Below are 25,596 nucleotides of genomic sequence, written 5' to 3'. Positions count from 1 at the left end.
GGCAAGGTATGGGAGGAAACACAACTCCTCTGGCAAGGTATGGGAGGAAACACAAGTCCTCTGGCAAGGTCCATGTAGTTTGGACAGGATTCAACCAGAGAGAAGAAATGAGAAGGAAAAATGTCGATGCAATACATGACACATGGGATTATAATTATTTCTATGTAACATGTTCCGTAATAAGGCCACATTACAAAAACGTTGCTGATTGTTCCTGCCTGTCCCAAAGAAATACACCCGCCCCAAATTTTTATGTTTTATTTATTGGGGAAAAAAACAAAAAACAAAACAAAACAAAAATAGCCTTTCGGATGATCCCACATTCAAGTTTAGTGATCCTCTGTTACACGCTTTGGAAACAATACATGTACTTCTGGAAATTGCCGATTACTCCTGAACATCTACATGGACGAGTGCAGATTCACCCAACATTGACTCCATGGCGTGGCAAGATCGAAGCCATAGGAACGAGGTTGAGATTCACCAAACTGTTAGCATGTTTGTGTATGCCGCATCCGAATTATTGGCCGCGGTTGCAGTCATGTGCATAAACCTACAAGTATGGAAACTGCGGCAGCTGGTGAGGCAGCAACCACAATAGCTTTGTACAATGCGGTTGCAGCCACAGCCAGTAATTCTAATGCAGCCTGAGAACTCTGCTGTATGCTGGGTCAATACTCAATAGCGGCAGCCATTCCCTGATACTGATTCCACTTCAGAGCTACAGCACCGTGACCCTCTATGAGAAAACCCTCCTATTTTCGCCTGGCTGTACAACCCCAATCTCCTTTTGTGACGAATGGCTTGCCTGTGTAAAAGGCCCTCACATAAAGAAAATAAATAAAACTTATTTCACTGAGGAAAATGCTCGCACATTTTCCAATCCAGCAAAGATGTATGTAAAAAATGAAAAAATCAAAACAAAATAAATGCCCTCCCGCCCCAAGATTTAAAACTAAAAAAGACTCTCACCAATTATTTTTCAATGTGGCCTACAGTAACATTGTATCATTTTGGACTGATTTTCTGCTCAAACCAAATGAACGCACTTTTTGTCACACAACAATACTATATGAAATAAAATCAGTATCTCTTGATGACTCTTTCTCCTTGACTCAAAACATCACTTAAATGTATTCATTTTGACAGTTCAGTCCTGGTAATCTGCTGTAGACAAATACATGTACATGTACAGTGAGAACAAGAAAGTAAAGAACAGAAAGGATGGACGAAAAGTCACAAAAAAACACCAAAAGAAATTACTTTTGATTTGATGACTCCCATAAAGAGTTGTTATGCTTCATCTTCACCATCAAATCTAATGCCTTAAGTGACATTGCAGAGAATAAATTGACTGCTAGAAAACCTCAACAGCTACTCCAAATTGCATGTACTGTACCATCAGGCTGACTGTGACAACAAACTTCCTTTAAGCATCAAGGTACAGTACAGGATAACAATTTTCTATCAGCCACCTGTCCTCTAACCCGTCTTATGCAAACACATCAAGGGAATATGAATTATTGACCACAATCAGCAAACAATTTCCCCCAGCAATTTGTGCAAATTTCTCAAGGGAAGTCATGGGGATACTTGCACGGCTGTTTGGAGGCTTCCATGGAATTTTTTGCTTGCAGAAATAACACTTTAAATAAACCTGCCAACACCTAATCATTTGAGAAAATTGTAAGTGTCTTGCATCCTGTCCCCAGCGTATCCATGCGGAAAGCTTCTTTGTTTAGATAGCTGCATGATAAGTTTGGGCCACTGCTGAACATTAAAGGCAACTTATTGATTATTATTTTTTGTAATCAGTATTTTCTTCCAATGAGGGTCCAAGCACCCCTCCCTGCTCATCAAGGAAAGACAAAGTGCCAGGTACAGGAGGCCATTTTCACTGGGCATCCAGTGGCCTTGGGAGGACTATACACCCTCAAATTGGTTGTATATATCCTGTGTGTCAGGCCATACATGTAGCTCCATGGTCAGGCACACACAACTGACGGTCCACTAGGATGGCACTGGTATAATGTACCACTACAAAAAGTGTGTGTTTGGTCCACGATGGAACCTCAATTACAACTTCTGAATGTAGTCCTTAGATTTGTCAAGATATGTACACTTTTGTTGTGACACCATTCTCTTCAACAGTGGCAGTGAGTTTACTACAAATTGAATTTGGCTGAAGAACAACAATTAATGAACAAAAAAATATGATGACTACGAAAAACAAATTTAGACATTATGTGTACAAGTCCAAATATACAGTATGTACAAGAACAGTTCCTTAGCAAAGTAGACATGGCTGAAAAGTACATGTATGATCATTGTTAGTCTTGAAACTGCAAGTACATGTACCACTGCCACAAACAAATTAGAGAGAGAACAACTACTGGCACATTGTACATGTCCATGTAGGCTTCTTACTGGGGACATACATTGTACATGTATACCTGTAAAATACATGTACATGTGTACATTTACCTGCACTACACCAAAAAGACCACCGGTGCATGTACATGTTCAGTATACATGCATCTCAAGGCAACTGAAACTTCACCTGGCAATGGAAAATTGTCTCACTTTTTCTCTCCTTAGGGAATTCAGTTTCATTTCAGAAAACAAGACAAACTTTTCCCACAGTGGGAAGAGATTACCAAGCTTTTTTACACCAGTGGGAAATGATTTTTCCCACCTTTTTCTAAGATTTAGTAAGATTTCGAGTGGGAAAACATTTTCTCATCTTGCACATACATGTGCATGCCTGAGAAAACATTTTCATGACCAGGGCTCGAATTCCAACTTTTTTGAGGCACTGCCATTTTGGCCTCAAGAAATGGGACATGTTAAGGGGCACCATAGTCAAAACGGGGGCAACAAGGCCAAAATTTCTACAAAGGAAAGGCACTGAGGCCAAGGTGTAAGAAATTCTGCAAGAAGAGTTATAAAACCAGAAAAATGAAACATGGTGTTTTATGCACTTGAGCTTTCCTGTTGAAATATTTTATAACCTACATGTATGACAAAACATCATATTCCAGGAAGGAACAGGCACATTTTTGGACAAAGGATTTATTAATTTAGAGAAAATTTATTCATAAAAAAGAATTCCAGTAAATTAAACCATAGATAAAACAAAAAGAATATGTTTTGTTTCTATTTAGACACATCTTTTTCGACTGCACAGCGCAAGCTTACCAACCACACCCCCACGCCATAAAGTTGACCAACCAATTACATCACAGAATAATCAGTCACACATGTGTACATGTAGTTGAGACTGCTACATGTGTGCATACGCGATCCGTGGGGACAAAAGACTTAGCTGTAGCCGTGGAGGCCCAATTCGGACACGGCCTCAGCCCTTGTACGTATGTGCTAGTCGGGTTGCTGCACATAATGTTGGGCTAGGCTGGCTGGCCCCATGCAACGAACTTGTACGTATTTGCAGCGAATAGCTGTCCTCCGAACATTGGACTGCAGAACGATATACACGTACATTTATATAATGTAAATCAAAGCCAATCGTAGCGCAGGTATGCCTCACGTGGTATGGCGCTGTGGCACGCTGGGTCTGCCAGCTCGGCTAGCCTGGCCATGCACCCATGTGGCGTGAAGATAATCGTGTACTGGTAGACCGCAACACGTGAATGTAAAGTCAGAAACTTACAGGAAATATTGGGTATTTTTTCAGGGCATCACTGCTAGGAAGAATGGGACACATGGCCAGCTTTGACCGTAAACAAAGTGGGAATTTTTTAGGGCACCACGGCCAATTGTAAGGGCACCGACTGCCACAGCTGCAGTGACATTCGAGCACTGCATGCCCGTGAAATGCAAATGTGAACAGAAATGTTTTTCACAAACTTTTCCATTCATAATGTCAACTTTAAACAGTAATGAACTGTATGCATACATGTACATGTGGTTAGATGAGTGGTTGGTAAAAAAACAATAACACAAACAATTACTGGTATGTAATTATACATGTAGCACGATTCCATCATTGTGCTAACGTTACAGAAGAAAACATAACAGATAACACAAAACATTTACAGACAAAATTGAGGGAAACCAAACAAAAAGAAATCAACTAAGCATGTGTGTTTTAAGGGATGCTTGAACATGAGCCTAATCCTATTGTTGATGGGAAGTCATTCCACAATCTGGGGAAGAAAAAGAGAATGACATCTTGGAAAACATCCTTTGACCTCTAGGTACCATAGTGTCTGTAGCAGATCGTTGACCCTGTCTTGTTGATTTCTAAAGCAAAATTCTGCCCAAGAAGTTAAGTGAGAGCAGAGTGAACCCATGAATTGTCTTGTAGACATGCATAAGAATTTTGAAAATGATGTATTTTTAAATATGAAGCCAGTGAAATGATTCCAAAGGGGCAAGGATGCATGTCAGTGTAGCACTTGAAAATGATCCGACCTGCCATTTTCTGCACATGCTGAAGCCGGAAACCAGCCAAAAGACAATTTACACTGATCAAAAGATTTTTGCAAAACCGATCAAAGATTATTTTGTCTGACATTTCCTTTATACATGTTCGGGATATATCGGTCAAATTCAGATGATCTTCTATCAAAAAACAAAATCCAATCTCAATATTTTAAAGATTAACAGAGCAAAGTTGGTGCAAAATACTATCAAAACAGAGCACAATTTACATATACTATGGAATTGCCAACGTACAATGTACATGTAGGTGTGATATACATGTATATACCAAAAGTGTGGAATTTACATGCGTCTGAAAGGCAGAGGGCAAGCCAGAAGTGGTCAATGAATTGCGTGGGAGAGGAAAAGGGGAAGAGAGAAAAAAGAATACAAGTGAATTTTCCAAAGCATGTTGTTTTGCTAACATCACAGACGAACACAGTGGCATGGTGACGTCAGCACACTACAGGCTTCATGCTGTGTGAGAATTCTCTGAGAAACAAAAAGACAGTCTAGGTCAACGAGAGAAGAGGGAAAAAAACCCACTTGGAACGGGGTTAATTCTCAATAACTCTGCAAATTGGAAGAGCTGATGGCAGGGGGATGCTCAGTCTGCACTTAAAGCAGTGTACATGTACATGTATACAACACTGGGGTGTTTTCACATGACTGAATGAGACAGGATACGCAACCAATACCGTGGGTCTCCCCTCTCTCCTGGTTCAAACTGGTTGTAATTGATTAATGAGAGATGAGGCAGGTCAGATATTTCTCACAAATAAATTCCACTGGAGGGATTCTGGAATTCAAGTACCGGTATTTGTTGATGTCTGAGGGAACCAGCAAATCTATTATGTGCAAGCACTCATAAATCTATTTCTAGTTTTCAATTTAAGATTCTGATACTCAACTTACAGAATATGTACAATGCATAAATTAATTACTGTAAAAAAAGAGAGAGTGATCCAGTTACATGTACATGTAAACGGCCAAACTGTGATTACACAATACATTTTGAACTACGTTTGCTTATTAGTACAAGCATCGTTACTGTATTACACATACACGTATGGGTGATTCACAATAGTGCACCTCCAAGAGTTGCAATACGTTGACCAATCACAATGTACGAAATCTGTCGACCCAATGCGCGTTTAGAAAGGGTCAACAGATTACCGGCTCTGTGATTGTTCAACGGCATTGCAAACTCTTGGAGGGTGCACTTTTGTGAATCGCCCGTATTGCAAATAATCAAAATCTTGTCAGGAGAAATGGTAAACATACAGCATATTAAATTTAGTACAATATTTGATTGCAAAGTATGTAAAACTCATAATATTTTCAAGGCAAAAAATTTATTAGTTGTTTTGCTACATGGTACCGGTATGTACACTTACGTGTATGGTACATGTATGCAGATCACGTACTGATACATGCACCTGTGCACTCTACATGTATGATGATGATAGGGCCATTAGAAATGGTGCAGATGTAGGATATACACGTACACATGTACACAGTACATATGTGCAGCTTGGAAAAACTGGGTGGTTATAAAGTAAGTGTGACGTCACTTGGAACCAGGAGGTATAGTTTAAACAAATGGAGTACACCTGTATGTGCAACTCTTCATTCACGCGCTGGTTCTCGCGCTAATGCCTTTCACACACATCTTTGTGCATGTGACATACACATGTACATGTAAATACATGTATACATCCTTTATACTTAACATGTATCACTGGCTTGTGCAGTTATCTATACATGGATCTCAAAAACTAGATATGCAAGCATCTTGATGTGAAATGGGCATACATGTACATGTATATTTAACGGGACAAAATGTCTACACAAAGCTGTAATTTAACCCACAGTGTTTCCGAGCCACATACACTGTATATCTGTACATATCCCGCACATGTACATGTACCATTTCTAATAGTCTCTGCTGAATCTTCTGAGTATGGGTTGTGCATGTATACATGTACATGTACAACGTACATGTCATTGGTACAACCATACATGTAGGTATCCATTACATGTATGGTACATGTGCCTCGAACAATTTGTACATGTAACTTGAAAGTACCGGTAAAGCAGAGTTCAGTTCAGTTCAGTCACCATGTATCCATCACATGACACAGCACAAATACAATCCTGGTATACACGTATTAAACTTCTCTCTGCATAAATATTATTCATATAATACGCGCGATTTACAAAAGTGCGCCACCAAGAGTTTGCAACACGTTGGCCAATCATAACGCGCGAAATTTGTTGACCCTTTCCAAACGCGCATTGGGTCGACAAATTTTGTACATTGTGCCTGGTCAATGCGTTGCAAACTCTTGGTGGCGCACTCTTGTGAAACGGCAGTATTGTTTTGGGGCCGGACAGCCTGTAAAATGAAAAATATAAATGTACCTTACAGGGTAGCCTATGTAATACAAATGTGTGCAGAGCAAAACATGAAAGTTGATCCACAACTACATTTTCCAAATTTGAGCATCCCCCTCAAAACCATGGTTACGTTTATTAATGCATAACTTCAAATGTTAAGAAATAGAGAACCAATAAGACAAGTTTTCAAGTAGCCATTTTTTTTATTCAAAATACTGATATTATTACTGGTGACAGAAAGCAGAATTACAAGTAAACACACAACGAAGCAAATAGTCCAGTAGGCAGTAGCATCACTTCCGTACTATGTTCTTGATATGAAACCTTTTGTTTTACAAAAATAACAATAAGCTACATGTACCTTAGCAGTGCATGTTCATGTAAACTGTACATGCACGTACATGTACATGGAGAAGCTTACTGTATGTACGGGTCCATGACAAACAGGCATTGAGCTCAATGAGTACTCAATCATGTCAATTAGAATTTCTAGAAGCCTTCAAAATGTCACCCAGCTGCAACATGGCTTTCAATTTTTTTTCTCAAAGCTTGTCAAACAATGAACTCTGATCTCATTATTTCCTAGATTACTTGATCAATTATTTCGTGCTGGATATGCCACATGATCAAAACTGCCTTTCTATGAGTGACGTAAACTGCAACATAATCATGCCCTTGAGAATATGCCTAATCTCAGTCCAGGCACGAAAAACAAATCAAGTGCAGGCAAATGCTTGGAGCAAAAACAACATGATCAGCTACATGTACATGTCTGGAAATTGCAAGACATAAAAAAATGTATCCGTCATATACAGAGTAAATTTGCCAATGACTGAATGCTCACTTGCTTCATGGTTGATGCACGCTGCCTCCTTGTGTTGATTATGACAAAACAAAGGAGTGGCACGTCAGGGTTTCTGATCTGGACATGATGACAACGGCTTGCAGCAGTGGCCTCTTCTCAATCCATCGTTAGATTATGCCGTGTGTTGTCAGGTACATGTACATGTAGTACAAAGCAATGACTACACAATCCTAAGGCAGGGAGTGGATAGGGACGTTTCATGTATAATATCACACATTACATGTACTGGTATCAGAGGGTTCAAGATGTACATGTAGGATTGTTGTCAATTGCTTAGCAATTAGAAGGACCAATAGGTTTGTTTACTTTCTTTTGTGAAAAATATTGAGACAGCTGATTTTTGAGAAAGTTCTATACATCATGTACATGTAAGTGGATTCCATTTCCCTTCCTTCTCAAATTACATACATGTACACGTAGATGTATAAATGTACAGTACATGTAATTCATCTACATGTAAAGTGAACATCACAATCTGCCTCCTTTGGGAAAGATCATGGAACATCTGAAGTTGTCATCTCTCTGCAGCAGAAAACTCACTGCCAAGACAAATGTACATGTAGGGGTGTTAAACAATGTAAGAGCCAAAAGTTTACATGTACATGTATGTACATGTACAAGTAAAGTTACACGTACATGCACATGTAAAGTTACATGTACATGTAAAGTTACAGTACATGTAAAGTTACAATACATACACGTACAAGTACATGTAGGAACTGCGTGCACGTACTGGTACCATAGCATTAGTTCATTTTTAATGTTGTGCACAATGCATAATTCTGAATTTGCTTTCACAGAGGTAAGTCTGCATCGACTTACATGTACCTCATGTATTAGTGATGTAAAAACACAGGAACTAGTCGGTATGAGTAGTAAAGCACTGAATTCTTCCTTTCTTTGAAGAAGAATATCATCTGAGAGCAGATTCATTTAGGAAATGTAAAGCACACCTCTCTACACTTTTCATCTGGTACCGGTAATTTGCAAGACACATTTTTACATGGCTGCAGAAAAAACTGAGTAGCATTTAAAATTGGGTGACATTTTACAATTCAATCCAAGGGAATGTGTCTGGAGCATTCTTTTGATGGTGATGTGCTTTAAGCAATACTTCTCTGAGATGTTGATACAATCAAGCACTCAAGCTCAGCCAATAAAGAACACATTCCATCTCCAGTTTATTGTCATGGTAACAGATATAAATGGTATGACAGCAGAAGGTTAGCTACTGCAATTTTTGGCTAGGCTTTTCTGGAAAGAATCGATACTAAAGGGGCATCTGAACAGATTTCTCCTCTGCTACAAGTCCACACATGTACACACATATAGGAGTAGATAGTACATGTACACTGTACAAATACTGGTACATGTATGTATGACAATGCACTAACCTTACATGTACATGTACATTTATACCTACAGTACTAGTAGTGTGGACTTCTGAACAGAAAATGCCCACAACTTAGATGCAGGGAGGGAAGATGTTCTGTGGACTTACTGTATCCATGCATGTCCACAGGACGTTTCCCTTCTCTGAAAAAGAGCTTTAGAGGCATGTTAGGGTTGTCTGTCACAAGGAAGAGGAACAGTCAAGGAAACATTTTACAAAAATCTAGCTGAAAATTGTGTTTCAGTTCAAGAAAAATGCGTATTTTCACTGAGTTTTCTTAACTACATGAAAACAAAGAAATGTCCACGCTACATGTACATGTACATACAGGTACATGTACATTAAAGTACACTGAAATGTACACATGTTCAGTGGTATAATGTACTGTGTGCATGTACTTGCATAGTCATGGAAGGGAAGCCAAAGTTGTTTGTCTTGTTTAGTGGCAGTAACAAGTGGCAGAAATGTGCCCAGGTCTGTATGTCATTCACAACTACTTGTACATGTACCGTACATATTAGTATGGCAGTTAAGGCATTCCTACCAAACATGCCAAAACATCGCCAGAGGGATATTTGAAAAGAATAAAGTATAACTGTACAGACAAAATCCTTTGAAGTATATAATTAACAAACCCACAAAGGTACTTATGGGTACATGTACTTGTAGGATGTTTATGAATAGGAATAAATATGGACCTAAAGACCTACATGTACTCAGCCTGAGAAAAATGGATGCTGATAGTCCCTGATGACCTGCAGCTCGGACAATTATCAGCATTTGTTCTCCTAATCCAGTAAAAAACAAAAATGTTTAAGACTGGCTAAGCACATACTGGTATTTAGTCCCTTACAATATGGAATGATGCTCAGTTAAATTACATACTGTCCAAAATCTATACTGAATTTTGCTACAAGACTGCAACTGCAAACACATACATATGTAAACTGCTGACTGCAATGGCTGTCCTTCTATTACATGTACATGTACATGAATACATGTGGCACTGTTTGTTAATCCTTAGCCACAGCATGTACCGGTAGGTACAGTACATGTATCGATGCCTGTGCATGTATCTAGATCACATGGGATTTCACGCTACATGTACATGTACTTCAAAGCAGCGTTGTAACGAGTCACTAAATTTGTTGACTTGAGTCGAGTCATTTTAACATTGTGACTTGAGTCATTAGGTCAAGAACTCAAGTCAAATTGCCTCACATATTTTGGAAAAAACACAATAAAAACACAACTACATTTTGTGGTATATTTTCCATGCATAAAGGAAGACAGAAAGACCAGTGTGTGCTGTTCCCATGCTGTGTAGACATCCTGTACTATGTATTCATGACTGATATAAGAGCAGTGTCGTGAGTCCGATTTCACATGAGTATTTTTGCTATAATATTTTGCTTTTAATTTTTGAGACTCAAATCTTACAAGCTTGGACTTGAGTTGAGTCTCCAAGAGAAATTTGTGTTGAGTCATTTGGTCGAAGAGACTCAATTTGAGTCGTTTACCCACTGGTACTCAAGTCCAGTCACCAAGAACTGTGACTGAGACAGACTCGAGTCGTTATTGACATTGACTAGAATCATTACCAATGCTTTAAATAGTGCCTAAATCAGTCGCAAATGCGACCAAAATTTTGCTAATGCGATCATATTTTCACCATCCAGTCCCCATTCGCAACTTAAAATAGCTTAATAACTACTTAAAAATCAAGCTGTACTTGTACATGTACATATACCATACTTTACATGTACGTGCGTCGCGATCATGCGCACGGTTTGGTTGGTTCCCAATCTAAACATACTGTACGTTGTTGATGCACTGTATACAGACACTAGGGCCATTTTACAAAGCATGACATGGCATGGGCTCCATTTTTGCTGATTTTCTGCTGTAACTTAAATGAAACCAGAAACGGAGCTCATGCTAGAAGTAAACGGTGTTGCTGTGATTAAGAGTGTCAGAAATACCGGGATTCATGCAGCAGGGTGTCCTGCGACACGCTGGAACTACGGACATCATAACGTCGGTAGCTGAACCCTTGGTGAAAACCCTGATTTCGTGGATTGACCTCATTGGCGCTTGTATGCAAGTCATGTGGTGGACATGTGTCGCACCAAGTCATGATTCTTCGGCATGGATGGACGATGTAAACACAGGGTATTTATACTACATGTGTGTACGTACCGGTACGTTCATGAATATTCAGCACAGTTGATAACTAAATTTCATAAAAAAGCTGGTGTGTAGATTTTTCCCCACTAGGAGCCAATGGCTACCAAATACTGTTTTTTTTTGTTCATAGGGCTGGTCATTACAACTCTGCTTCAAAGCTTAGTATTCAAACTATGCCACTATTTGCTGCTCTTGAATGCAAGAAAATGACAAGATGTACATGTACAGTACATGGCGCTTTCACTGAAGATCACCCGACTGTAGTGAAGCCTTCTTTTGCGTGTTTTTCAGCTTCTAAAGAAATTCTCTTTGCTGAATATTATTGGTATACTGCACATGTACATGTATGTAAGGGGAAAAAAGACATACACAATGTTATTACATCATTATGCTGTAAAAATTGAAAGGAAAATTTGTTCACAAGAATATAAGATTATGCGCTGCTGGCACCTCCAAGGTCTCTCCAAGGTCTCTCCAAGGCTGTTTTCGTAGTTTAGTTACTGTACAATAAATGCACAGATGGTTTACTCAAGCCTATCCCTGTAATACAAAACTCTCGCTGTCTGAGGATTAAAGTTAAAGTATAACCTTTTTTCCATGCATTTTTTGACGTAGGATCAACTATGCTGCTCTATTTTTAGCAGCAAGCATTCACTACCGGTGTATCATGTACATGTACCTGCACATTTACATAAATGTAACTTTTTTCGACATTGAAAGACTGTGACACTGTGGAAAAGCAATTAAAACAAAGCAAATCATCAGCCTCAGAAGTAATAGAACCACTGGCATACCACCTGGAATTTCATTGAATACAGTGCATCTGCCCAGATCAATGATAATCAACTTGTCTTATCATATGCTGCTGGATTCATTGATTGACTGCGGCAATCAAAATACAATTAATGTACATGTACATGTAAAAGCAAAATACACAACACATGCACACATGTGCACATGCACACATGTATGAATCACAACACTATTAACATAGAGTTTATACATGTACATGTATGTACCGGTGCGTGTACAATAAAGTGCAAGTTGTGCATGTACATGTCAATGTAACTCTAAATGCACAAGGGTTTCTGTACATGTATATGACTTGTAGCATGTCAAACACAACATACCAATACATACACGCATGTTAACCAAATTTACACCAGGACATGCCCTAGTGGAACTTTATGTGTGTGACTGTGCATGCATATCGGTATTAACATGTACATTGTACAATACTGGGTATACGGCTACACAGACATGAGCTGAATACATGTATCTACATGTATAACAAATCAGTCACATGAGTGTCGGTAATTACAGTACTGGCCCCTAGCTATTTCTGTGAAACTAGATATTTTTGGCTATCCCTGGCGCATATACCCGGTACATGTACAGTGTATGCCACAGCTTCGATATGGATTTATTCACAAATTCCACTGGAATACCAACATACGTATATTGTGTATATGCACATGCAAATTTACAAAGTGCGTGGATTCTCATCTTACTGACCAACTTCTCTTATATTTAGAACAAGTTCAACCAAGGGCCATAAAGTTCGACTATCTCTTATCGAATGCACGTTAGTTAACGATGGTTGGATTACACAAGTCAACTATTTGTGACCAGCCTACCAAGGTTGGTTGCGTCGTTGGTTGCGTCATTGGTTGCCATAAACTGTTTTTAATAGCACAGTGCAGAGAAGACCACTTATAAGAAAATGCTGGAAAAACAGTATGTCACTAGTAAAGGATTATTTTCACTAATTTTTGATATTTTGTCCTTCCTGCAGCGACCTTTTCCCCCCTTTGGCCCTATGACCTGACAACGGTTGAACTAGAATTGTTGGCATTTCAATTTCACTGCACATGCACTAGGTACTGTACATGTACAGGTGTATGTCACGAATCAACCACTAGTCAACTAATGGTCCTTGATCGAACTTGTCCTCAGCAGAAAGACCGCTGTACATGTACATGTAAGCTTGAACCATAATACACATACATGTACCGTTATCTGGGGGTTCTTAATGTACAGCGTAACAAAATTGTTCTCCTGAAGTGCACGTATAGTGTACATACAAACATCATTCCTCAATTTCATTTCTTTGAAGCTAGTCAGTATACATGTGCACTGTATGTATATGTACCAGTAGGAAGGAAGGGGGCTGCGTGGGGTGGTACTATACTTGACTACCGTAAAAAAACAGAAAAGACAACTGTATAGTAAAAAGCATCACTGAAGACTTGCACACGGAGCTCGAGCAAAATCAGAAAGGGTTCATCAAGGTTCTGCAACATGGCTGTGGCAATACATTCGTGCACTGCGATCCATGCTTTTCTGACACAAATTCCAAATACAAAAAACATCGATTGTTTTTTCAAGGTAAATTATACATGTAGAACTCCTCATCAAAACATGGAACTTTTAACCCTCCGCCATAAAAGCTGCCACTGGTGGCTAGAAATGTATCCCAAAAAATGGCATTTAATAATTCCTCTCCAAAAATACACATCCCACAACCTGAGTTGTAACCTTCATCCAATGACACCAAGCAACGTCGCAAGCATGTTTATGCATCCTTACTAAGCCTAAGACGGGGCCCTCAAGTGATAATCATCAAGTACAGTCATTTCAAATTTTTAATCATCATGAAATGAAATGGCAAGCATGTATAAAGAGTGTATGGTATCAAAATACATGTACATGTATGAAACACATGTACATGTACTGTACCACTGCACATGAATACAGTGCCCTGTTTTAACCTCGGCATAACCAGTCGAGCAATTTCCTGATTTTGTTTACTGGTCAGACAAAATGGAAAAAATGCAATGCTACATCCTTACAAGTTTACATATACTGTACATGTACAATACATGTATTTTGGCTACATGTACATGCTCTACTGAAAATAATTTATTCTTTAAAAATAAATCAAAATATGAGATTGCTACTAGCACATGTACATGTATGTACTTGAAGCAGGTACTGTACCGGTAAGATTATCAACAAACAACTAGTTTTTAAAATCCAGTGGTCAGTGCAACTCTAACAGCTGCATGCATTAAATAATAAATATGGCTGAACCAGGCAAAGGATACATGTACTATGTACATATGAGTGGACGGACTAAGCTGAAGAGCTATTGAGTCCTATTCACATAGTGTGTACTGTGCATAAATTTGCTGACCAATGTTGCCATTAGGCCATTTTAAAATACATCTGAATCGGGTTGCCCCAGCAAAACAGAAGATTCTACCCTGGTACATCCTGCTAGAGTTTGGGATGCATGCCGGAGCTAGAGGCTAATGTTTTGATTCCCCTCCCTTAAAATAAAATTAGACATGGCATTCTTGGACTGGTTCACGTTGGGTAGGCTAACAATGGATTCCGCTAGACTATTCCAGTGTGGTATGGTGGATGGGTAGAAGCTGGTATTGTAGGAATTTTGTTTATGCATTTTTTTTTATACTGGGTCCCTAGCTACCCTTATTTCTCTGTCTTCTTGCTCTCATTCCGTGAAAGTCAAAACTCTATTTGTCTTTAAGGCATACTTCATTGCCACTGAAAAAATAGGCTTTAATGTACAAAAATACCAAACTACATGTAACTCGAAATGTGCCCACATCACTGCATCCACTATCTTGAATTTTTTGACATGCAAAAAAAAACCACAAAAGCCAAAAGCATGCTATCGATTTTACTATTCTGTAAAAGTATTCAAAGAACACTAAGTTCACCAGGTCCCTTCCCCTTTATTTTTAAATCAACAATTTTCACAGTGGCTTCAAAACTTGTTTCCAAAATCTGATTTTTCCGATGGCAATTCCACAATCCAAGAGCATGTGATTAACCCTAACAGTCCTCAATCCTTCACCTGTTGGAGGACTGAGGACTGTTAGGGTAAAAAAAAAAGGCCTTACGCATTGATCCGTTTCTATTTGCCCCAATACTACCGGTACATGTACATGTATGCTGGTTGTTGAAAGGTCATAGTCATCATTAGAGATGCATGTTCTGCAAGAAGAGTTACTTGTACATGTACATGTGCATATTTTGTCCAGGTTAATTCATTTACATGTCTGTGCATGTTGTTTTACAGTGCACAGTTGAGGGACATTCTACAGTATACCAACTGTACATTTTATCCAACATGCAAGTATATATACATGTATGTACAGTATCTTCATCACACGTTATAATTTTGTGACTTCAATTCTACAATTATGTGCAGTGTACTGGTACATACACTGTTTACACGTACATGTACATACGGGTACATGTATCACACGCAACTGACCGGCTACTCACATTTGAAAGGAATAGATGCTTTTAAAACAGAGTGGCCATCTTTGCTTGACTACATGTACATGTGCACATGTGCACATGGGCAGAGTAGCTGTTGAAGATTGATGTTTTGAAGATTTATGTTTTGATACATGTACCACAATGTACAGCATGGAAGCATGGGAGACTGTGACAAGGTGTGACAATAAAGCGTATCCCTTGCTAGGAGAGGGGGACACTGCAACAGTACTTGATGTGTGTCAAGTGCAAGCAGTTTTCGAACAAACTCTGGACCTATGATGTTAAATTGATGGAGTTTGCAAGTTGATGGAGTTTGCAATCTCTGAGTCGCTGTCATCAACATTGGTGGTGGTGCTCTGAAGTGATGTTGTGTTCTGGAGCAGGAGCATGCCTAAAATCAGGTTGAGGTGGAGATGTTCATTCACATCAACAACACACCAAAATGCTTTGGTAAGCACTGATGGTGAATAGTTCCTGAAAGTACTTGCCCTAGACCACAGCACTGGGCTCATACACATGCTCTGCAAGATGAGAAAGTACATGTACATAATGTGTTTTATGCTGTTGGAATATTATTATAATCTATTTTTTGTCAAACTATTGATCCATATTGGTGTATCTATTATTTTGTAGGCCTTAATTGTAAAACCCCACACAGTCACATTACTTTAATATTTGTTGAAAGAATAAAATTAACAAAAAACCTACACTGAATTACCTTTCTTAGGAACATACATGCAAATAGATGTTTAATGTGCATGCAGGAATTGAAAATTGTCATGGAAAAACAAGCTTTGTAACATGTCAATCCCTTCAAATGTGAGGGCAAAACATTAGCCAGACGGTGAGAAAATGATACAAGGAACATGTCTTTTCTAAGCGTCCATACTTTCCCCCACAAGCTCTGTTGTCAAGTGGAATAATGTGACTTCAATCATACAAGAACAGTGACTTTGAAGCATTGTAATCTGAAACTTTAAAAGACACTATAATGAATATTAATTGCCTCTGCAATGTAGAATGTTTTTGTATCTTGTAAACTACACTGTAGGTCTAAATACACAAACTTTAGATATTTACAAGTGCAACTTACTGCTAAAGCCTTAACTTTACACGTTTCTTGGTCAGCAGGGAGAAGAGATCTTCCGCAAGTCTGAGGGTATTTTACATCACTCAAAGTTGCTTACATCGCGCGGCATAACGCAGAAGGTAAGGACGAGAAAACAGGGCCCCTTGAAATCAGGACCTCCCATGAAATCAGGACCTCCCATGATACACATGCGTACATTTCACGTACATGTCAGTACCCTAGTATCCAGGGGAAGATGATATTTAGCAACCATAATGGATTGCCTGGTGTAGCTCCGTTTGTTAGAGCAGTCTGGACAACCACTCCAGAGTTGGAGAGAACTGCCAGCCTAGCCAGGCAGTCGACCTACATTCACTCACACTGCATAAACTTGGTTTCATAAGTGTACACTCACTGTGTACTCATATACACGTACATGTACTTGTGCATTTTGGGGCAGACTGCAGAAGTGGTGAGGGTCTATGGTTAGGTCTTGTTGCTAGGAAGGATGAGTGGATGTACAGATTGGTCGGCTGGTAAGAGGAAGAGATTGCAAGGGCTTTGCACTGTTGGAGGACAACAGTGACTTCGTTTGCGCAGGTTGCCATGGCAACAATGCAGTGACTACAATCTCAAGTACACTTGTGCCTTTGGAGATAATGTACAGTGTACAAAGTAACACTCAGCTCCTAAAATCTACCAGGTACTGTATGAGCACAACATGCACAAAATGCACACAATAAACATGCAAGTAAACCCACCAATTTTCAAATTTTTCCTTCTCTATTTACCTTTAGTTTCTACTGGTACCAGTATGTTGAAAAAGCTGTGCAATGTAAATGGTTTGTATGGGATACAGGAATCTATACATTGTAAAGAGGCAAAAACAATGTTGGTATCGGTTCATAGACTAATCGAACTGCACACCTTCCTACAAACCATTTTAGTCCCCCACCCCCAAGCAGTGACTACATGTAGCTCCTCCCCCCCTCTAGTTTGTTGCTATTCATGAACACTGTGAATCCAATGAATATGTACATGTACCTTTGGTAGTATAAGGAATACATGCACATGCTACTTGTAGTACCTACAGCGCATTGACTGCTCTTTACTAATTTAAAACATGATCCACCGACGTCAAGACCATCTACCATATCGTTCATCAAGTTAATGTACAACTGCAAAAATATCATCCAAGTGGAACAGCGAGTTCATACCGGTACCTACATCTGTACATGTACAGCACAAGAAGGCAGTAAGTAATGTAAAACATGCACATGACACACACCATGGGGATTGAAGTAGACCAGCAGTGGCAAAGTGCACATCAGTGCACTTCACAACAATGAGGGTTTATGCAGATTCAACTGAAATTTACATGCAATTGTGCACCGATTTGAAACAAAGTGTTACAAATAACACATTCATGCCTGTACAGTATGTTGGCTAGATATTCCATCTTTCCTTATTAGTGCCTAGGACATGTACATGCAGCTGGGCCTTAATGTTAGTATAAGCGATTTGTAATATATCAAAATGGGACTGTCAAATTATCTTTAAGTACATACATGTATCTCACTGTAAATAATTACAGGTGTGATAGATTGACCCATGATAAGAAAAGCTGAAAACAGCCGGAAAAAGGCATAAAGAAGTTGAACTGTGAAAATCTCCTCTACTTTTGTACACAACCAGTGGGGAAAAAAAGCTGAAATCCAACACAAAAAAGATGAAGTCGGCTAAAGAGCTGAGAAATCTCACCCCTGTACCGGTAATTAAATGATAGTGTCAGACAATCTGTGAAATTTTTCACTCGGAATTTTTGTGAAAAGAAAAATGTTACACTTTTTTCAAAGATCGTCCTGATGGATGGTCTTTGGAAAATATATTCCGTTGTGCAACCGTTAACCGTTCCGTGCGGCCAAACACACTACATGTATAAAGTGAAAAAATAAATATGTACAACCAGAATTAATAGGCTGAAGGAGAATTTCAAGTGATTTTAAATGAAGGTGTCTGTATAAAAGAAGAGTTCACCACATGCGAATACAGTACATGTATATCACCATCTCACTATCACCCTTATGATAACAGTACGATATGGTCCAAACCGATCAAGAACACTGTGCAGCATGGTGGCGGCCTGTTTTCTCATACAGTACAAAATATGCAGTTTATGAGACATTTAACCTACTGTTTTTACAGCCACAATAACTTTCATGAACAAAATGCAAGGGTGGTTACTACACACATTTGTTGATTTATAAAGTGTTTATGATGTGCACCGATGGTGTGTGGACAGATTTTGACTGACGCAGGTGAGAACCATGATTACATGTACATGTACAAATATGTGGTTGATCGTGCATATGCACATGTACATGCATGTACATATGCACATGTACATTTCACACCGTGACTGTGGTGACTGAAGTCACTTCACTGCCGGATGAAGTGCTGTTTATTCGACAAATTCTCAGCGCTGCATTGTTTGAGGAGACACAAACTTAAAAGGTAAATTTGCGCATGATTTGTCTATCGCTAGCACTACTCAAAGCCATAAAAAAAAGCATTTTGAAGAGCCATAATTGATCTGCAGATTGACTTTGCCTGTGCATTATCCAGGTACTTAATTGGGAACGTCCAAGCCCCATGGATTTATCCAAGGCAAATTACATGTACACCAGCTACGTTTGGAGTGTTAAAAATGAATGGTGTTTTTTTATTTTTCTCAAAGCTGTAAACACAAAAAATGAAACAAGTTCGTGGGATGATACACAGTAACAAAATCTAGCTGCCTCCAAATCGGCTAAATTTGAAAAACTGTTGTACATGCAAATCGTGCACACAACTTCTTTTTGTTAAAGTGTATCGTATTTGGTCTCTGCCAATACACGTACATTGTACATGTACATGTATATATACTGTACACACATGTATACAGGTACATGTACATGTAGTGCACTCTCACATAAACATTTGTGAGTCTACATGTACAGTACATCATGTACTGCACATATTCATTATACCACACTGAATAGAAAGTAGACTAGTACTGTAGGCGTACACTTACTGGTACCACACTACCTAATGTACATGTACATGTGTAATATGTACATGTACATAACGTGTACAAAAATACAATGACAGCATTTGGACATTTGTCATCAGTTTTGAAGTGCTGTTTATTATTACAAGTATTTACAGTCTACAAATACCCCTGGTACAGTTGTACATGTATGTACGAGTAGATATCGGTATTAGGCCCTTTGATGGGAGGCCCAAGCACATGGGACTCTCAATGTGCGGTACAGGTAGGCTTACTTGTAATATGAAAACCATCCCTCACAAATACACACATGCCTGTCCCTTCAAATTCACACAATACAAGTTAAACTATCATCTACAACAGATTTTAAAAAAATGAACAGATTTTGTGCACCTCAGAAATCCCCCCAACATGTACATGTATGTACATGTACATGTACATGTATGTACCGTACATAAATGAACATGGGCTTACCTGTGTAAAATAAGTCAGTCAAAAATTCTGCATTCGCAGCATGCCTTACAAAAACGTATCCATGTGCTGATGCACCTGTTAATTACACGTATATGTATAACAGCAAACACTCTGCATTACTTTGCAAGCCAAGTTTTAGCACAAGCTACATGTACTGGTAAATCACGCACACAAACCAGACTATGACTTTCCACACAGTGGTCAATGTAAAAGCCAACAGTTTACAGTTCACACACAGGGTGCAAAATTCAGTGGTGAACACAACTTTGGGTTCATGTACATGTACATGTAGTACATGGCTTCAGCAGGTCTTGTTTGCGCTTCGGGAGCCACTCACCACAGATTCTGGCAATCAACTCCACACAATACAACAATGCTATCAATCAGTAAATTACACATCAATGTTTATCACAAGTGAATGCAGAAAAAACTGCAACCACTTGCCTCACACAGACATCTATGCAACACGTAATGGATTAAACTGCAGAGCTGTACACATGGACTGCCAAGTATTCAATACTCGATGCACTGGCTCAAGTCTGATACCTGTACATGTTTATACATCTGATGTACATTTATATCCCAGGTGACCATAGGCCTCCTATTTTTAGTCTCGGCTGCAGCCCAATAAACATGCTGTGACACCTTCATTATATTGTACATGTGGTCACGTGTATGTACACGTCATACACATACAAACTTGTACATGTACACTGTACACTGCATGTATTCCCCTTCTCTGTAGAGGATGATTTTAAACTGCTGAATACCGTAATGGGGAGGGGGGCAGGTAACATGCATTAGTTCAATTTTTTTTAACAATCTGTGCAATACAAAATTCAAATTCAAAAGAGAGAATAAATTGTACATGTACATGTACCTAGTCTTACAGCATTTAACTTCATGAAAATGTACCATACTAGAATAGCACCTTTCAGATTATCTTCAGAGGAATCTTGTCCTGCCTCATTTCACAAGTCTGAAAGGCAACTTAAATGTAATTTCTTTTAGTGTGACGCAGTGTTTTTAAACTACAGGTAACATTTAAATTCGGATGTGGGTCTGGCAATGATAATGGCCTAAGCCAAAGGCCATGATCAGCTCTAGACCCAAAAGTTCATGACTGTAAATGTACAAGTACATGTATGTACATGAGGAAAATGATACCGTACATGTATTTATAAGGCAGCATTATTTACAGTTGATTTGCCTTTTACTTACTTGTTGCATGACCTTCCAGACCACTGAAACTCGTATCGTATCGTATCAAAGATGCAATAAACTAAAATACATGTATATCACGAACATGTATGGCTATGGGTAGCTGTGATTCAAACCACCGGTTCATGTATGTACATGTATACCAGTAGTGTTTCATAGACACTCAGGAAAATATCCGGTATGTATATGTGTAGGTTAAAAAGGTATCCATAAGGAAATTCTAAAGCTGCAAAAGGTCCCCACCAGGATTTCACAAATACCAGTATATACCGGTATGTAGATATTGGAAATTAATTTAAAAAGAAGGCCTTTTTTAATTGGCAGTTCTTAACAATGGAACTGCTGACATCATCATCAATTAGAAATGATTGATGTGGGGGAAATATACCACAGAAAGCAGAACTTTACATATGTACCGGAACATGCACAATGGATCAATAATGGTCACTGCCAAACAATGCAAGCAACAAGCTGTTGGCATGGCAATAAGCACACCAAGATTGTGAATTCCTTTAGGGAAACCTTGTGAACACTTACATACATGTACATTGTACTTATTTTTTTCCCATGAATGACACTTTCGAATGACAGCATTGCAGTCTTATGAATACATGTATTCCAATAACTTGGCTTTTATTGTTTTTAGAGGTCATGTTAATTGTGAGTACATACATGTACATGTATATGCAGGTTTCAGGCCAACAGAGAGGCCAAAATAGACCTGTACAACTTGAATCATGATTTGCATGCCCTGCCCGTTTAAACTGCACAGTTACACAATGTACAGTACTTGCCGGTATAATTAAGGATTCGAAGGCACCAAAGGAACCACTGGTTTGTACTCATGAGAATTTGGGACAAATTCATAAATGCTCTTTAAATCTATTTTTCTAAGGTGAAATTTTTCCCAAAGTCATTGATGGCTAACATTGAACAGAAAATGAATGATAAACAAAAGTACCTGTATTCACACGTACATGTATGTCTCAATTACCGGTCCCTGGAAAAATGTAACTTTCCTTTTTTTTAATGCATGGATACATCTGGTACATGTACATATCACTGTTGTCTATGGCACCTACAGTAACATGTACCGGTACGTACATATGTATACAAGAACGGTACATCTACATGTACTTGTACATACGTGTATGTATCACTGTTGTCTATGGCACCTACGGTAACATGTACCGGTACGTACATGTACAGTACAAGAACGGTACATCTACAAGTACATGTAGTTGTACATGTATGTACATGTTGAAGCTGTGACTTCAGATCAAAGTACATACATACATGCACCACATGCACAGGGGTACATGTACAGTACAAGAACGGTACATCTACATGTACATGTATGTACATGTTGAAGCTGTGACTTCAGATCAAAGTACATACATGTACATACATGCACCACATGCACAGGGGTGCATCTACATGTATTAAGGGTATTACCGGTACATGTACATGTAGATATACCGTAAATCCACACACTCTAATTGGCAAACATCTATACATGTAAATGTACATTCATGTAATGCAGGTGTACAAAATGCAAATTAAGTAGGGTCATAGCATTTGATACCACACCCACAGCCAATGCCTGTATAACCAACTAGAAAAAAAAGGCCCACCACAAGAAAGTCATGTTCACACATCTTTCGCACATGATAAATGTAGAGATGGCATTCATGAAGTCTGACTTATGACTTCATGAATCTCACCATCTAAACAACGGAAGATGACATACACCAATATAATTTAACAAGACATCTGTAGTTTGGATCAGTGTAGACTGATTATAAACTTACATGTACATGTACACAGTGAGAGCTTTCCTTAATGCCCTACATGTACAGCAGTATACTTGTATGAGTACCACTTGAAACTGTGAAAACAAAGATTGGCCACTGCACAAAAAGGAATGGAAGAGAATATAATGTTGAAACTTCAGAACAAATTTGCACATGTACATGAATGCAAAACCTTCCATCATTGGCAAACTGTGATACGAAGTGATCACTGTGTACATGTACATGTGCCATTCATGTACATTCTGTACATACATGTACATGCGCCATTCATATTCTGAGAAATCAAAATGGACAACTAAACCACATTACATACATGTACATGTACCAGTACATGGATGTTGCCTTTGAGCCACCTGTACATGACAAGCAAGCTGCTGATACGTCAATTTGTTTGATACCAAAAGCACCATCTGAGCAGGCCACCATACATGTACATGTATATAAATTTATAAAATTTCAATTTTGATTTTTCCATTCGCTTGAACATGTCTGATTATTTAATGAGAGGATTATGAGTCAACGAACCAATAACCTCAGTAATGCATGCAGCTGTGCACTGTATACATGTAAATGCATTGCGAATTTATGGGTTTTCATGGTTTCAAGAGCTACACCAACATGTACCTGCCTACAGTATCCGGCACATACATGTACATATACAAGTACACTCAGCAATAATGGCAGCAATAAATGATTCCACAAAACTTAACAAAACAAAACATGTACATATATGCATGTATAAAAATATATGTACACTGTCATGACTGTAACAATAAAACAATGATACCAGTACAGTATGAAGATGTAGCAATTTTCCAAATATGTACATGTACAATGTAATATTAATAATAGGGGTATTTGAATATTTGAAAATTTTGATGATACCCGGTAGGACATTGTGAACAACATTCCCCTTGTTCAAAAACGGCAAAATGAACAAAATTACATGTACACTGTCTGCAAACAGAAAGTGTTCATGTCTTTACAAAGAGCAAGCAACAGACTGCTGTGTGGCAACCAAAAATCATGAAAGACGTCTTCTAGTCTTATGAATTTGCTCTAAACCTCAATAGCTTGCATGGACTTTGCCCCCACCAATAATTATGATGCTATTTGATATAAAGTCAAATTGGAAACAAATTTTTTATCCTTTACCCTGCAGTTTTATTATTTCACATAATGTATAAGTACAGGCATACATGGGGGGACATGTACATGTATGCCGGTAAAACTAAGGGTTCCTTGCCAGGACCCGAATACTTTCATCTTTAACCCTAACCCTCCTCAATCCTTCACCTGTTGGAGGACTGAGGAGTGTTAGGGTTAATGAAATGTTTGCAAGATGGAGTGTTATTTGGCAATACAGATTACTATACTTTGTGCCTGCTTTGTCTGTATTGCCATTTTACAGTGTTTAACAACTGGATCCAATAGATCCAGTTGTTGTAGCTGATATCCCCTCACAAAAAAATGAAAACAAAACTGAAGCTCAGGATGTCGTCTTTTCAAAACACAATGATGATGGAGATAATCTTGATTACATACATGGAAAACAAAAGTGCTTTTTGGTTTGTCCCACGAGAGTTACCTGTCACAGCAATCAAAATGTACGCATGTTAACACGTTTTAACGTGGGAAAGGGATCCATGGAATACCCCACTTAACATATTCTGTTACGCTGTGTTAAAACTTCTTTTGTTTACCATCAACAAATGAGCAGTATCCCGAAATGGGTAAAAGTGGTTAATGTCAAGTAAATAAGATCAGCACCTTGTTACAAACTACATGTAACTGAGGTAAACTGTGGTTCATCTTAAACTGTTTACTCTAAAACAAACTCATTGAACTCTAAACTGCATAATTAAATATAAACAAAATTGCAACCACTGCCTTCATCAAGATTAGAATTAGACATAAAATAAAAGGAATCCAAACAGATGTGTGATCATTTGGCGATTTGAATTTAATGACTACATATACATGTACGTGCACTTGCAAGATAATCTGAATGTCATACAATGTACATATAACTTTCATTCCAATCAAATGTACGTAAGATAATTGAAAAACCTCCACAACACATCATCAAATTTGAATGAAGGATTCAATTTTGAAAAGATACATACTTGTACATGTGCCATACTAAGCTTCAATTTGATACCAAACAATTTCTGGCAATTAATTTGGGAGAATATAAATGTTGTTCTTGGGTTGTGTTTTTTGGGGTCACTGTCACCCTGTACATACCCCCAGTACTTACCGGTACATGCAATTCCACTGTCAGGTGACTGTGTGTGCAACACCCCAAATACCGGTAATTCATTATTACTTTTCATTATTATTGCCTTAAATAGTATAAATGAAATT

The 25,596-nt window shown here is 38.5% G+C and overlaps 1 protein-coding gene across 5 annotated transcripts in view; it reads right to left on the bottom strand.

Annotated features, from left to right (window-relative positions):
• LOC110988594 (neurocalcin homolog) overlaps positions 1 to 25,596 on the bottom strand; it is a 54,493-nt gene that overhangs the window by 6,897 nt on the left and 22,000 nt on the right. Inside the window, exon 1 of one of the 5 annotated variants that reach the window (XM_087149023.1) lies at positions 20,639 to 20,784. The exons of 2 other annotated variants lie outside the window; for them this stretch is intronic. The gene's annotated coding sequence lies outside the window, so the exon portion shown is untranslated. Of the gene's footprint in view, positions 1 to 20,194; positions 20,405 to 20,531; positions 20,785 to 25,596 lie in introns of those variants that run through there. 2 more of the 5 variants (XM_022252286.2, XM_022252285.2) reach the window with 2 other exon arrangements.

Source organism: Acanthaster planci, linkage group LG18 (genome assembly GCF_054643075.1).
Source record: "Acanthaster planci isolate LZ-2023a linkage group LG18, COTS_SCS, whole genome shotgun sequence".
Taxonomy (NCBI): domain Eukaryota; kingdom Metazoa; phylum Echinodermata; class Asteroidea; order Valvatida; family Acanthasteridae; genus Acanthaster; species Acanthaster planci.
Note: the sequence above shows the minus strand (reverse complement) of the source record. Positions and strands in the feature narration are given on the sequence as shown.